Below are 15,000 nucleotides of genomic sequence, written 5' to 3' on the forward strand. Positions count from 1 at the left end.
AGCCGACCGCTCTACCACTGAGCTACTGAGGAACAAGGGGGGATTCGACCTCCTAGAGTTCAACTCCCGCTCTCAACCCATGAACAATATGAGTCCGAAGCTTCTTTCGTAACTCCCATAATTTCTTCGTAGTGGCTCCGTTCCATGCCTCATTTCATAGGGAAGCCCAAAGTGGCTCTATTTCATTCTATTTCACTTCCTAGCACTTCCTATCATTTAATATCCATCCCTTTGGTCTTATTGACATAAGAGATGTCATTTATAGTCTATCTCTTTCTATATATGGAAAGTCAAGAAATTCTCATCGAAACATCGAGAAATTGTGCATATAGAAAACTCTAAAGAAAGAAAAAAAGGAGACCCATGCCATGATTTTCAAATCTTTTCTATTTAGTAGTCTAAGTTTCTCGATGAGGATAATTAATTCGGTCGTTGTGGTCGGACTCTATTATGGATTTCTGACTACATTCTCCATAGGTCCCTCTTAGATCTTCTTTCTCCAATCTTGGATTAGGGAAGAAGGAGATATTCGCGACTACTGGCGATTTCATTATGGGGCAGCTCATGATCTTCATATCGATCTATTATCCACCTCTGTATCTATTCTTTCTTAGCTAAACAGGTGGAAGATCTATCCAATTTGGTTATATTATATCATGGACTCGAAAAACGGATCTGAATTTGACTGAAATGCACGATCTTCACAGGTATCACTTTTCACGATACCTAAAAGGTGGAATAGCGATTTTCGAACCATTTCCTATAAGAGAATGGTTTCCATTACTTTGAGAAATGGATTCTTATATCAAACTATAGCTATTGCATTAAAGAAGAAAAGAAACTAATAGAAGTCGAAGACGCGGAATGATAGTGAATAGAGAGAAAGATTCTTCTGATTTTCTTGTTTCTATCTACTAGACGCCGTAGAGAATTGAGAATTTTCATGTCTTTCAATTCTCGTACTCGTAATTGGAAAGTTATGGAAGGAGACCCATCATTTTGCAATGAAAACAACATATAAAACTCTGGACAATTTCGAAATCAGGCCAAGCGTCTTAATACATATGCAAAAAAATGCATTATTGGCCCACCATTGATTAGAAGATTTAGCTTGTATGAATCGCTATTGGTTTGATACGAATAATGACAATCGTTTCAGTATGTTAAGGATACAGATGTATCCACAATTCATTTAGAGTTACTTAATAGTCTATTTCTTATACCATATCTCTATCCCGTGAAATTCTCGAGCCAAAAGATGGATGCATATGCTGTGTTTCATTTTGCTAAATGATATCAATTAAATGGTGTATCAATTCCATAAATTGCATATAGCAATAAATAAATCAGCAAAATTCTTTCTAATATTTTAGATAGAAGAAATGTTTCTTCTATCTAAAATATTAGAAAGAATGTACCCTTCTATCCAAATCCAATTTGCATCGATAAAATAAATCCAAATTCCAGTAGTAGATGAATAATTGCAAATTTGTGTGTGTACGAGATTAGAATAACTTCAAAATAACTGACATAATTTTGTATTTTTCCTGATCAGAAAAATACATGAAAAAGAAAGGAGGTAGAAAAATTTTTGGATTTATGGTTAAAGAAGAAAAAGAAGAAAACAGGGGTTCTGTTGAATTTCAAGTATTCAGTTTCACCAATAAGATACGGAGACTTGCTTCACATTTGGAATTACACAAAAAAGATTTTTCATCGGAAAGAGGTCTACGAAGACTTTTGGGAAAACGTCGACGTTTGCTGGCTTATTTGGCAAAGAAAAATAGAGTACGTTATAAGAAATTAATCGGTCAGTTGAATATTCGGGAGCAGTAATTTAATCGTTCAAATTTTTTTCTTGTTTTATTATTTTTTTAGTAGTCTTATAGTAGTCTTAGATTTTTCATTTTGATGAGCCTCGCTTTGAGGAATTCATGGAATAATCCATTTTCATGGAATAATGAATTAAGGAAGAAAAGGATATGAGTCTACCGCTTACAAGAAAAGATCTCATGATAGTCAATATGGGCCCTCAACACCCATCAATGCATGGTGTTCTTCGACTGATCGTTACTCTCGATGGTGAGGATGTTATTGATTGTGAACCCATATTAGGCTATTTACACAGAGGAATGGAAAAAATCGCGGAAAACCGAACTATTATACAATACTTACCTTATGTAACAAGGATATAGAGAGATTGTAGAAAGGGAGTTGTAAATTCCTTAACTTAAGAAAGAAAAAAGAATAAAAACACAGATACATAACATAAAAAAAAGAATAAATAAGACGAGATTCGACCTCCCCCTACATATTTAATTTCCTCTCCTATACAAAAACTAGCAAGACCCACTCCATTGGTAATTCCATCAATAACACCCTTATCAAAAAACTCCGTGAGTTCGGTTAACCCTCTTATACCGAGGGTAAAGACCCTAGTATAGAAAATATCTATATAACCACGATTATATGACCAACTGTATATATTTTTTTTTACTTGATCTAAAAATTCTTTTTTAGGATTTCCTTTGTAAAAAGAGTTTATTAAATCCAAATTCTGAAAAAAAGAATAAGCGGATCCATAGAAGATATATGCTATGAATAAACCAAAGATAGCTAGACTTACAGAAGAAATTGCATTAGTAATAAATTCATATGAATTTACAAAAGAATTAGAACTTTCCTGGGTAAAGTTTATTGAGGGAGTTAACCACTTTGATAATATGGTTAACTCTGCTATTCCATTACCAATTCCTCCATTATCAAAAGAGATTCCTATGAATCCAATGAACAAAGTGAAAAGTAGTAATATAAGAAGAGGAAATAACATAGTATTTCCCGTTTCATGCGGATAGGCAAAAGTGTTTTTAGCCCCAAAAGACGTAGTAAAGGATCCTATCCTATTTCTTGTATTACCTTGAATTTTTGGTATATTTTGTGAAAAAAAAGAAACTCCACTCTTCGTTGTTGATAAAACGAAATCCCTATTCACTCCTTTGGGTATCCTTTTTCCCCATAAGGATATTGAATACAAGGAACTCTCTTTAGTGCTACTGTAATTTTGAAAATGAACACGCAAATACCCATCAAATGTAAGTAAATATATCCGAAACATATAAAAGGCAGTTAATCCTGCAGTAAAGGAGGCTATTATTCCAAAAAAGGGCGAATACAACCAACTATTACTAAGGATTTCATCTTTGGACCAGAAACAAGCAAGAGGTGGAATACCACAAAGAGAAAGTGTACCCCATAAAAAAGTAGTTCTTGTGATTGGAATGTATTTTCTTAAACCGCCCATAAGAACCATATTTTGACTTTTATCTGGTGAATATCCAACAAGAGGTTCCATTGAATGAATAACGGATCCGGATCCCAAGAACAATAAAGCTTTTGAATAAGCATGAGTGATCAAATGGAATAAAGCAGCTTGATAAGAACCTATACCTAGAGCTAACATCATATAACCCAATTGAGACATTGTAGAATAGGCTAAGCTTCTTTTAATATCTCTCTGAGCAAGAGCTAAAGTAGCTCCTAAGAATAGTGTTATTGTACCTACTAAAGAAATAAAACTCATTATCAAAGGTAAAGATATGAAAAGAGGAAGAAGTCGAGCTAGAAGAAAAATTCCCGCAGCAACCATAGTTGCTGCGTGTATAAGAGCCGAAATAGGAGTGGGCCCTTCCATAGCATCGGGTAACCATACGTGAAGAGGGAATTGTGCGGATTTCGCAACTGCACCAAGGAATAATAAAAAAGCACACAAAGTAGTAAGTAAAGAGTTAATTCCATTATTAGGAATCCAGTTATTAGCTATTTTGAACAAATCCCTAAACTCTAAACTACCTGTTATCCAAAAAAAACCTAAAATTCCTAATAATAGACCAAAATCCCCTACACGATTAGTTACAAAAGCTTTTTGACAAGCACTCGCTGCGATTGGTCGTGTAAACCAAAAGCCTATCAATAAATAAGAACACATTCCCACGAGTTCCCAAAAAAAATAAATTTGTATCAAATTGGAGCTAGTAACCAATCCCAACATGGAAGTATTGAAAAAACTTATATAAACAAAAAATCTCAAATATCCTTCATCGTGAGACATATAACCATCACTATAAATAAGAACCAGGATTCCTACAGTAGTAATTAGCATTAACATAATAGAAGTAAGTGGGTCAATCAAGTATCCAAATTCTAAAGAAAAATCATTATTGACGGTCCAAGACCATAGATATTGATAGATCGAACTTCCATTTATTTGTTGAATAGACAGTTGAACTGAGAATACCATAGCTATACTTAAGAGTAAAACACTAGGAAAAGCCCATATGCGACGAAGATTTTTTGTTGCTGTAGGAATAAGAATAAGGCCAAATCCCATTGACATAATAACTGGAAGTGGGAGAAGAGGGATTACCCATGCATATTGATATGTATGTTCCATAAGAAAAGAAATTGCAATTTTTACTTCAATTTTTACTTCAATTTTTCTATAAAATTGTTTCCGATTCACCAAACCAATTCTTATCTCTTTCTGAAAGAATAAATAAAAAGAATAAGAAAAAATACTGAAATTCTTAATTTTTCCAAAATTTATCTCATTGAAATAATTAAAAATTAAGAATGGGTTTAGTTGGTTAAATTAAAAAAGTTAATAAAATAACTTCGTTACCTAGTTATTTTATTAACTAAATAAAGATATTTATAAAAATAAAAAAAAAAAGTGGAATCATTTTACTTTCTATTCATAATTCATTTTTATATTTCTTTAAAACAAAGATGAAACAGCTCTCTTGTTCCATAATTAACTGATTGAGTGAATTCCAATGAAAACCTATGTTTATAAGAAATTATCGAATAGTCCTTACTTCATATAGAACTAAAATCCTAATGACTATAAATTACCTAAGTTTTAGAATGTCTTGTTTAAGAGACTCAGTATTTTTTGTTTTGATTGGAATTCCTTTCCTTTATGGAATACCATTCTGAACTTAATTAACTATTTTCATTTTCCCTTCTTTTTATCCCCCCGTCTTATCTTATATGGGGGATAGGCTTCCATACCATATATCTATATATGGAGTATACTTGATATATAAATAGATATAAATAGATTTAAATGAGAAACCTTTCTATATATTCTATATTATTAAAAAACAAGTATAAAATATATAAAGAAAAAATGTTAAAAAATTCTTGTTGTCTTATCCGCATTAGACAAAATGAAGTAAAAAATAATTCAAAATTTAAGTATCTTTCAGTATCTAAGTATAAATACTAATAAAAAGAAGAAAGAAGGATTGATTTGCAGCAATAGATGTCTTTCACATACAACTAGAAAAAAGTAATTTCCTTTTTGAATGGCAGTTCCAAAAAAACGTACTTCAATGTCAAAAAAGCGTATTCGTAAAAATATTTGGAAGAAAAAGACTTATTTTTCCATAGTACAATCTTATTCTTTAGTAAAATCAAGATCATTTTCGAGCGGTAATGAGCATCCAAAACCAAAGGGTTTTTCTGGGCAACAAACAAATAATAAGATTTTGGAATAATATGAATTGACTTATCAAAAAAGAATTCCAATTATTTAATAATTTTGATTCTTCTTTGAATGTACTTTTATGTGTCGAATTACTCGGTACAATATTCTTAGAACAAAAAACCCCTCTTATCTTATATATACAAGAAAAAAAAGTTTTGTTTGGTATACTGTGTGCTAAGTATTCTTTTCCTATCAATGAACTTTTCATAATTTTCATAATAGAATCCTCATATTCTATTATGAAAATTATGAAAAGTGGAGTATTCTTACAATAGGACTTACAACTTCCACCTATCTTCTCCAAAATCATAAGGTTAGTAAATCTTATTAATAAGAGCATAAAGACTTTCATTCTAGAAATTTTTAAAAAATCCAAAAAGCCTTTTCCATTTATCCATTTTAATTTCATCATTAAATAGAAACCCTTTTGGATTTTTTTCATTGTATTGAAAGAATTTTCAAAATGTAAACGAGAAATTAATTAGAAAAAATTAGTTCTACAATTGCAAGTTAGAAAAAAGAAATTCCAACTCTTTCAAGCAGTGTTTGTGTTTCTATTGGGCAAAGCAAGAGTTTATTGTAAAAAAAAAATGGAAACGATACTACCAAACGAAGTCTATTTTAATGAAAACTCTAATGTTCCTAAATTTTATGGACTTTCCCAATATCGACGATTCCCAAGATAATAGCTATTATTCTTTTAAGTTACCTATTATTTGAAGTTAGCCGCCATGGTGAAATTGGTAGACACGCTGCTCTTAGGAAGCAGTGCTCAAGCATCTCGGTTCGAATCCGAGTGGCGGCATTCTTGAAAAAGAATACAATAGATTAGAAATCAATTCGAAATTTACAATTTTGTAATGGGACCTTCCCCTTATGCTATTTGCAACTTTAGAACATATACTAACTCATATCTCTTTCTCAACGATTTCAATTGTGATTACGATTCATTTTATAACCTTATTAGTTCGTGAACTTGGAGGATTACGTGATTCGTCAGAAAAAGGAATGATAGTTACTTTTTTCTCTATAACAGGATTCTTAGTTTCTCGTTGGGCTTCCTCGGGACATTTTCCATTAAGTAATTTATATGAGTCATTGATCTTCCTTTCATGGGCCCTGTATATTCTTCATACCATTCCTAAAATACAGAACTCTAAAAATGATTTAAGCACAATAACTACGCCAAGTACTATTTTAACGCAAGGCTTTGCCACATCGGGTCTTTTAACTGAAATGCATCAATCCACGATACTAGTACCTGCTCTACAATCTCAGTGGTTAATGATGCATGTCAGTATGATGTTATTAAGCTATGCAACTCTTTTGTGCGGATCCTTATTATCTGCCGCTATTCTAATCATTAGATTTCGAAATAATTTCCATTTCTTTTCTAAAAAGAAAAAAAATGTTTTAAATAAAACATTTTTCTTTAGTGATATTAAATATTTTTATGCAAAAAGAAGTGCTTTAAAAAGAACCTCTGTCCCTTCATTTCCAAATTATTACAAATATCAATTAACGGAGCGTTTGGATTCTTGGAGTTATCGTGTCATTAGCCTAGGATTTACCCTTTTAACCGTAGGTATTCTTTGTGGAGCAGTATGGGCTAATGAGGCCTGGGGATCCTATTGGAATTGGGATCCTAAGGAAACTTGGGCATTTATTACTTGGACCATATTCGCAATTTATTTACATAGTAGAACAAATACAAATTGGAAGGGTACGAATTCTGCACTTATAGCTTCGATAGGATTTCTTATAATTTGGATTTGTTATTTTGGTATAAATCTATTAGGAATAGGCTTACATAGTTATGGTTCGTTTACATTAACACCTAAATGATTACATAAAATAAAACCTTCATGAAATGAAGGTTTTTACTTTTATGTTTTATTTGAGAACCCCTTGAACGCCTTCTCAAAGGGTTCTCAAAAATTCGAGATAGATCTAATTATACTTTTTTACTTATTTCTGCATTAATAGAGCAGACGAGTAAAAAAAAGCAAACCTATTTAGGATAATAATTGGATAAGAGAGCCTCTACCCTGTCAACGGATAGGGAGAGAACAAAATCTGGATAAATACCAATTCCTATTACTGGTAAAAAGATACAGATTAAAATAAAGAGTTCTCGTGGTCCAGAATCCACAAAATTTGCGTTTGGAACATTAAATAGCTTGTATCCATAGAACATCTGGCGTAACATAGATAATAAATAAATAGGAGTTAATATCATTCCAATTGCCATTACAAAAGTAATTAGTGTTTTTGGCATTAACAGAAATTTTGGACTAGTAATTAGTCCAAAAAATACTACTAATTCTGCGACAAAACCACTCATTCCTGGTAAGGCAAGAGAAGCCATTGAAAAGCTACTAAACATGGTAAAAATTTTAGGCATTGGGATGGATATTCCCCCCAGTTCTTCGAGATAAACAAGACGCATTCTATCAGAAGCGGTTCCTGCCAAGAAAAAAAGTGTAGCACCAATAAATCCATGGGATAATATTTGTAAAATAGCTCCATTGAGTCCAATGTTGGTTATGGAACCAATTCCTATAATTATGAAACCCATGTGAGATACAGAGGAATAAGCTATTCTTTTTTTGAAATTTCGTTGACCAAGAGAAGTTGAAGCTGCATAGATTATTTGGATCGCTCCTATTATTACTAACCAGGGCGAAAATAGATAATGAGCATGAGGTAACAATTCCATGTTGATCCGAATCAATCCATATGCTCCCATCTTTAATAATATTCCCGCTAAAAGCATACATGTACTATAATGTGCTTCCCCATGGGTATCTGGTAACCACGTATGTAGGGGTATAATCGGCAATTTGACAGCATAAGCAATAAGGAAGCCAAAATATAAAAGTATTTCCAAGGTTGCAGGGTATGATTGATTAATTAATCTTTCCAAATCTAATCCTGGTTCGTTGGAACCATATAAGCCCATACCCAGAACTCCGATTAAGAAAAAAATGGAACCGCCTGCAGTATACAAAATAAACTTTGTAGCTGAATATAGACGCCTCTTCCCCCCCCACATGGATAAAAGTAAGTAAACAGGAATTAATTCTAACTCCCACATGATAAAAAAAAGTAAAAGGTCTCGCGAAGAAAATAATCCTATTTGACCACTATACATTGCGAGCATCAGGAAATAGAATAATCGCGAATTCCGTGTAATTGGCCAAGCTGCTAAAGTAGCTAAAGTAGTGATAAATCCTGTCAATAAAATAGATCCTAATGAAAGTCCATCGATTCCCAATCTCCAGTGGAAATCGAAGACATCTATCCATTTATAATCCTCCTTTAATTGGATTAAGGGATCCTCCAGTTGGAAATGATAACAGAACGCATAAGTCATTAGAAGGAATTCTAATAAACAAATAGATATAGTATACCACCTAACGACTTTGTTTCCCTTATGAGGTAAAAAGAAAATTAATGAACCTGCAAATATCGGCAAAACAACAAGTATTGTTAACCAAGGAAAATAACTCATGATAAAGTGATAAAGACAAGATACGTTTTGACCAGAAAAGCCCGTGCTCGATTATTTCGAGCACAGGCTTCTTCGGTAAAGAGGAATCAGACGATTCGAGTGAAGTTTTTTGTAACGTATCAATAAGATAGAGCCATGCTACGTGTTGTTTCAGGCCCTAAATAAACGCGGACACTTAAAAAATCTGTCGGGCAGGCAGATTCACATCTCTTACAACCCACACAATCTTCGGTTCTCGGCGCGGAAGCAATTTGCTTGGCTTTACATCCATCCCAGGGTATCATTTCTAATACATCTGTTGGACAAGCTCGTACACATTGAGTGCATCCTATACATGTATCGTAAATTTTTACGGAATGTGACATTGGATCTATAAATTTTTCTTTTCAACATAAAATTTTTCGATCTGGTAAAAATGAAATTAGTACTATAATGAGTCATATGTATTGTAGACACCAGACGAAGCAATGGTTTATCCAAACTTCAAAAATAAAAATCTATTTTTTAATCTGTTTGTGAGAAAGCGTGAAGAGAGCCAAGAGACTTTAATTTTGGATTTCAACAATAAGAAATAAGAAAGAATTTTACGAATTGTACAGACGAATTCGAATTAGCCAATAAATTGGCTATCGTCTTTTCAATATAAATTATTGCAATATTCAAATTGCAATATCAATGAATTACAAATACAAAAATTCATTTAAGTGAAAAAGAATACTATGCAATAATCTACTAAAAAAAGCAATAATCTACTAAAAAAAATGGATATTCTCAAATAATACTAAGAAAATAGTATTGATTTCTATTTATTTTAATATGTGCGCCTTGTGTTTAGAGGATTCTATGTCTAATTATTCAAAATTCTAATTATTCAATAAATTAGATTGATTGATACGAGTGGATTTCCTATTACGATGGATGGAAGAAAGAATGGATAGTCCAATAGCGGCTTCAGCAGCCGCAAGGGCTATAACAAAAATTGCGAAAATATCTCCTTTTAATTGGCGACTATCAAATAGATCAGAAAATGTTACGAGATTTAGATTAATTGAATTCAGTATAAGTTCAAGACATATTAGAGCTCTAACCATGTTTCGGCTTGTGATCAATCCATAGATACCAATCGAAAATAAATAGACACTCAAAAAAAGTACATGCTCAAACATCATTAACTAACTCCTTATCAATCTCGATTCATTTCAATATGAGGGCAAGAATTGAACCGATTCAATTAATTACAATAGAACAATTACACAACAAAAGAGAAAATAAAGGAGGTATTTGTTGGCAGTAGATGGATTTTACTAAATCAAAATTGTGATTCTTTAGTTATTTATTTTAGATTTGCAATTCTTATAATTTGTACTTTTTCTAAGTTTTCTTATTGCCGAGCCATAGTAATTGCACCTATTAAAGAAACTAGAAGAATTATGGAAATGAGTTCAAACGGAAGATAAAAATCGGTTGCTAAATGAATTCCAATTTGTTGAACATTATTTATGAGACCCTGTTCTACTATTTGGTTTGATCTTGTAGTCCAAAGAATTCCATACCACGACGTATCTGGGATAGTAGTCATTAGCGAAAAAACAATAGTTATACAAACGAGTGAAGTGAACCCATCTCCAATAGTCCAATAATTCTTATCTTTAGACCATTCTGAGCCATTTACGAACATTACAGCGAATATGATCAAGACATTTATGGCTCCCACATAAATAAGAAGTTGTGCGACAGCTACAAAGTAGGAATTTAATAAAAAATAGAATAAGGATATACAAACAAGAACTAATCCCAGCGAAAAGGCAGAATAAATGGGGTTGGTAAGTAATACTACTCCTAGACCCCCTAGTAGAAGAACAAATCCCCCAAATAGCATAAGAATCTCATGTATTGGTCCAGGTAAATCCATTATGGATAAAAAGAAATTAATAGTATAAAATTTTTCATGAACTGACTAAAACTAAAGGATTCAAGGAAGGAAAAAAGGATTTGGGTATTTTTTTGTGTATAAACTGTATAGTTATAAATTATATTATATCACGAAAATCTAGTCTGATTTAAAATAAGAAATAATTTCCAATAAGCAGTAGTTTTTCTTTATAGTTTAATTTTAAAGTTTAATAAAGAATTATTAGATTTTTATAACAAAAAGACAAAATCAAAGTTTAGTAATCAGTAATCGTTCTTGAATTCGAAGATTTTTCTTTGTTTATTTTACTTTCAGACGAATTCCTAATTGTTTGAATTGTGTAATCTCCCATTATGGAGATTGGTAACCGACTTAAAGCAATTTGATTGTAATTCAATTCATGACGATCATAGGTAGAAAGTTCATATTCTTCAGTCATTGATAAACAGCTTGTTGGACAGTACTCAACACAATTGCCACAAAATATACAAACTCCGAAATCAATACTATAATTAAGCAATTGTTTTCTTTTAATATCCTTTTCAAATCTCCAATCCACAACGGGTAAATCTATCGGACATACGCGAACACATACTTCACAAGCAATACATTTATCAAATTCAAAGTGGATTCGCCCTCGGAAACGCTCTGGTGTAATTGATTTTTCATAAGGGTAGTGAATCGTTATAGGTAAACGATTTGTGTGGGATAAGGTAGTTATGAAACTTTGACCTATGTACCTTGTAGCACGTATTGTTTGTTGACCATAACTCATGAACCCAGTTACCATAGGGAACATATTCATTCTAAATATCTATGAAAAAGATATGTTTCTTTCTCTTGTTTGAGAGAGCTTTTGTGTTGAAAATATTCTTACTATTATTGTATTATCTTATTTATAGTGAAACAAGTTGAGAAGAGGTTGTTAATAAGAGATTGCCCAGGGAAATAGGTAAAAGAAATTTCCATCCAAGATTTAATAACTGATCCATTCTCATCCTCGGTAAAGTCCATCTTATTGTGATAGAAATGAAGAGAAATAAATAAGCTTTAGTTAATGTAATAAATATACCCATTGTCATTTCCAAAATTCCAACTGCTTTATTCATTTGGAAAAAATCAAAAAAGGATATATAGGGAATAGAGAAATTCCACCCGCCCAAGTAGAGAACTGTTACAAATAAAGAAGAAACTAATAAATTTAGGTAAGAAACAAGATAAAATAAACCATATTTGATACCGGAATATTCAGTTTGGTAACCTGCTACTAATTCTTCCTCCGCTTCTGGTAAATCAAAGGGTAATCTTTCACATTCTGCCAAAGAAGAAATTAAAAAAACCAGAAAACCTATAGGCTGACGCCAAATATTCCATCCAAAAAAACCGTATTTTGACTGTGCTTCAACTATATCAACTGTACTTGAACTGTTAGATAATCATAGTCGATGATAACATCACAGTTCCCACCGCTATTTCAAAACCGTACATGAAACCTTAGCTTCATACGGCTTCTCTATGATCAGAAAAAAGAAAGGACTGTTTTGTTCCTAGCCCCTGGGGCGTAGATAGAATTAGATAAAATAAAATAAATAGATTTGAAAGTCCTAAATTAGACCAAAGGAATTCCGTCTGCTAGAATAAGAAAAAGCGCTTCCGAATTGATCTCATCCTTTATAATATAATGAAAATTTTTCTTTGTTCAGTAATAACTTAATCTTGGAATAAAACACTTGTTACTTGTTATAGGAATTCAATTAATAAATGGAAAGAGTTGGGTATTAGTTCATGAGCAATTCTGCATGAATATGGATAGAGGAAGGAAATAATGAAAATTTTTTCTAGTGCACTCCATATCTTTTTTACTATTCTTCTTTCCCCAGGGAGGGGGTATTCAAAAAGAAAAAATGGATAAAGGGTTAATTCGTTCTTGATAGCCATTTCCTTAACAAGTGAATGGGAACATACTCTGGATCGGAATCCGAAGAAAGTACTACTTGATAATTTCTACAAATTGCAAGTCCTTATTATGATTCCTTTTATGGGCAAAAATCTCTAATGTTTTAGATTTTCCATTACTAATCCTTTATGTACTTTAGTGTTCCTAACCCTTCACTAACTTTTGGTGGATTCTTCTTATGGATTATTAAGTTATAGTAATAACTAGGAGTATTCTAGTAATGGAATTCCATATCGTGAATCCTTTATTCTTGGCCGCTTCAAGATATGATGACTAATTAAAAAATATCAACCTTGGGATAAAGAGTTTACACTGCTTATGTTTACTTCCACTTTTTTCTTGTACGTAGGAAATGAGATTTTTTCTTTTTACTACAAATTTTTAAGCTGTTTTGTTTCACTCATATAGCTATCTAGTTTAACTTACCAACCCAAATACTAAATAAGAAAAGGAATATAAATAGTTAATGGATTTTATAGGAAAAAGATCTATTTTAACGAATCACACGTAGAGATATTGCTAGCACACAAAAAGTTAATGGTATTTCATAACTAATGGATTGAGCAGCAGCTCGTAGACCGCCTGAAAAAGAATATTTATTATTTGAGCTATATCCTGCCATAAGAAGACCAATAGGAGCTATACTTGAAATGGCAATCCATAAAAAAACACCAATACTAAGATCGGCTAAAACAAAATGATATCCCAAAGGGATAACTAAAAAACTTAATAAAACTGATATGACTGCTATAGAGGGTCCAATGCTAAATAAAGAAATATCTCCTCGGGATGGCAGAATATCTTCTTTTAAAAGTAGCTTAGTCCCATCTGCTATAGCTTGAAGCAGGCCCAGGGGGCCAGCATATTCAGGACCAATACGTTGTTGTATCGACGCAGATATTTCTCTTTCTAACCACACAATTACGAGTACCTCTATTGTTATTCCCAAAAGGAGGGTCAAAATGGGTAGAATCGATATCAGTCCATAGACTTCTTTTAATAATTCCAATTTCGAAAAAGAATTGATAGTTTCTACCTCTACCCTATCTATTATCATTTCAACGATCAACTTCCCCCATAATGATATCTATACTACCTAATATCGTCATGATATCAGCCAATTTCATTTTTTTAACTAGCTGAGGAAGAATTTGCAAATTAATAAACCCGGGTGGACGGATTTTCCATCTCCAGGGGAAAAGGCTATCATCTCCTACTAGATAAATCCCTAATTCACCTTTTGGGGCTTCTACTCTTACATAAAGCTCTTGTCTTGACAATTCAAAATTGGGCGAAGGTTTTTTACCAAGAAATTTATACTCAAAATCATTCCATTCAGAATTCTTTTCTTTCTTAAAGCGTCGGACTTCTAAATTCTCATAAGGTCCTCCAGGAATTTTTTCTACAGCTTGTTGAATTATTTTGATGGATTCCCTCATTTCACCAATTCGTACTAAATAGCGAGCTAACGAATCCCCTTCTTTTTGCCATTGGACTTTCCAATCAAATTGGTTGTAAGACTCATAAGGATCTACTTTACGAAGATCCCATTGTATTCCAGAAGCTCGTAACATCGGTCCCGATAAGCCCCAATTTACTGCTTCTTCTCCGCTAATAAAACCTACTCCTTCAACTCGCTCTAAAAAAATTGGATTCTGTGTAATAAGTTGTTGATATTCAACAACTCCGCGTAAAAAATAATCACAGAAATCTAAACATTTATCGATCCATCCATAAGGTAGATCGGCGGCTACTCCTCCGATGCGAAAGTAATTGTGCATCATTCGCATACCTGTAGCAGCTTCAAATAGATCATATATTAATTCTCTCTCTCTAAAAATATAGAAAAAAGGAGTCTGTGCGCCGAGATCCGCCATAAAAGGTCCAAGCCATAGCAAGTGAGAAGCTATCCGGCTTAATTCTAACATAATTACCCTAATATAGCTGGCTCTTTGTGGTATTTGAATATTCTCCAAGAATTCTGGTGCATTTACTGTTATTGCTTCTGTAAACATAGTAGCTAAATAATCCCACCTTGTTACATAAGGTAAGTATTGTATAATAGTTCG

The 15,000-nt window shown here is 32.5% G+C and overlaps 1 long non-coding RNA gene and 1 other non-coding gene across 2 annotated transcripts in view; both read left to right on the forward strand.

Annotated features, from left to right (window-relative positions):
* Nucleotides 1-15,000, forward strand: part of LOC141037857 (uncharacterized) — a 25,232-nt gene that overhangs the window by 4,040 nt on the left and 6,192 nt on the right. The gene's annotated exons all lie outside the window — the stretch shown is intronic.
* On the forward strand, nucleotides 6,274-6,353 carry TRNAL-UAG (transfer RNA leucine (anticodon UAG)). The gene has a single exon. It is a non-coding gene; the product is annotated as a tRNA-Leu (tRNA).

Source organism: Aegilops tauschii, unplaced genomic scaffold (genome assembly GCF_002575655.3).
Source record: "Aegilops tauschii subsp. strangulata cultivar AL8/78 unplaced genomic scaffold, Aet v6.0 ptg001133l_obj, whole genome shotgun sequence".
In the NCBI taxonomy this organism is placed as follows: Eukaryota; Viridiplantae; Streptophyta; class Magnoliopsida; order Poales; family Poaceae; genus Aegilops; species Aegilops tauschii.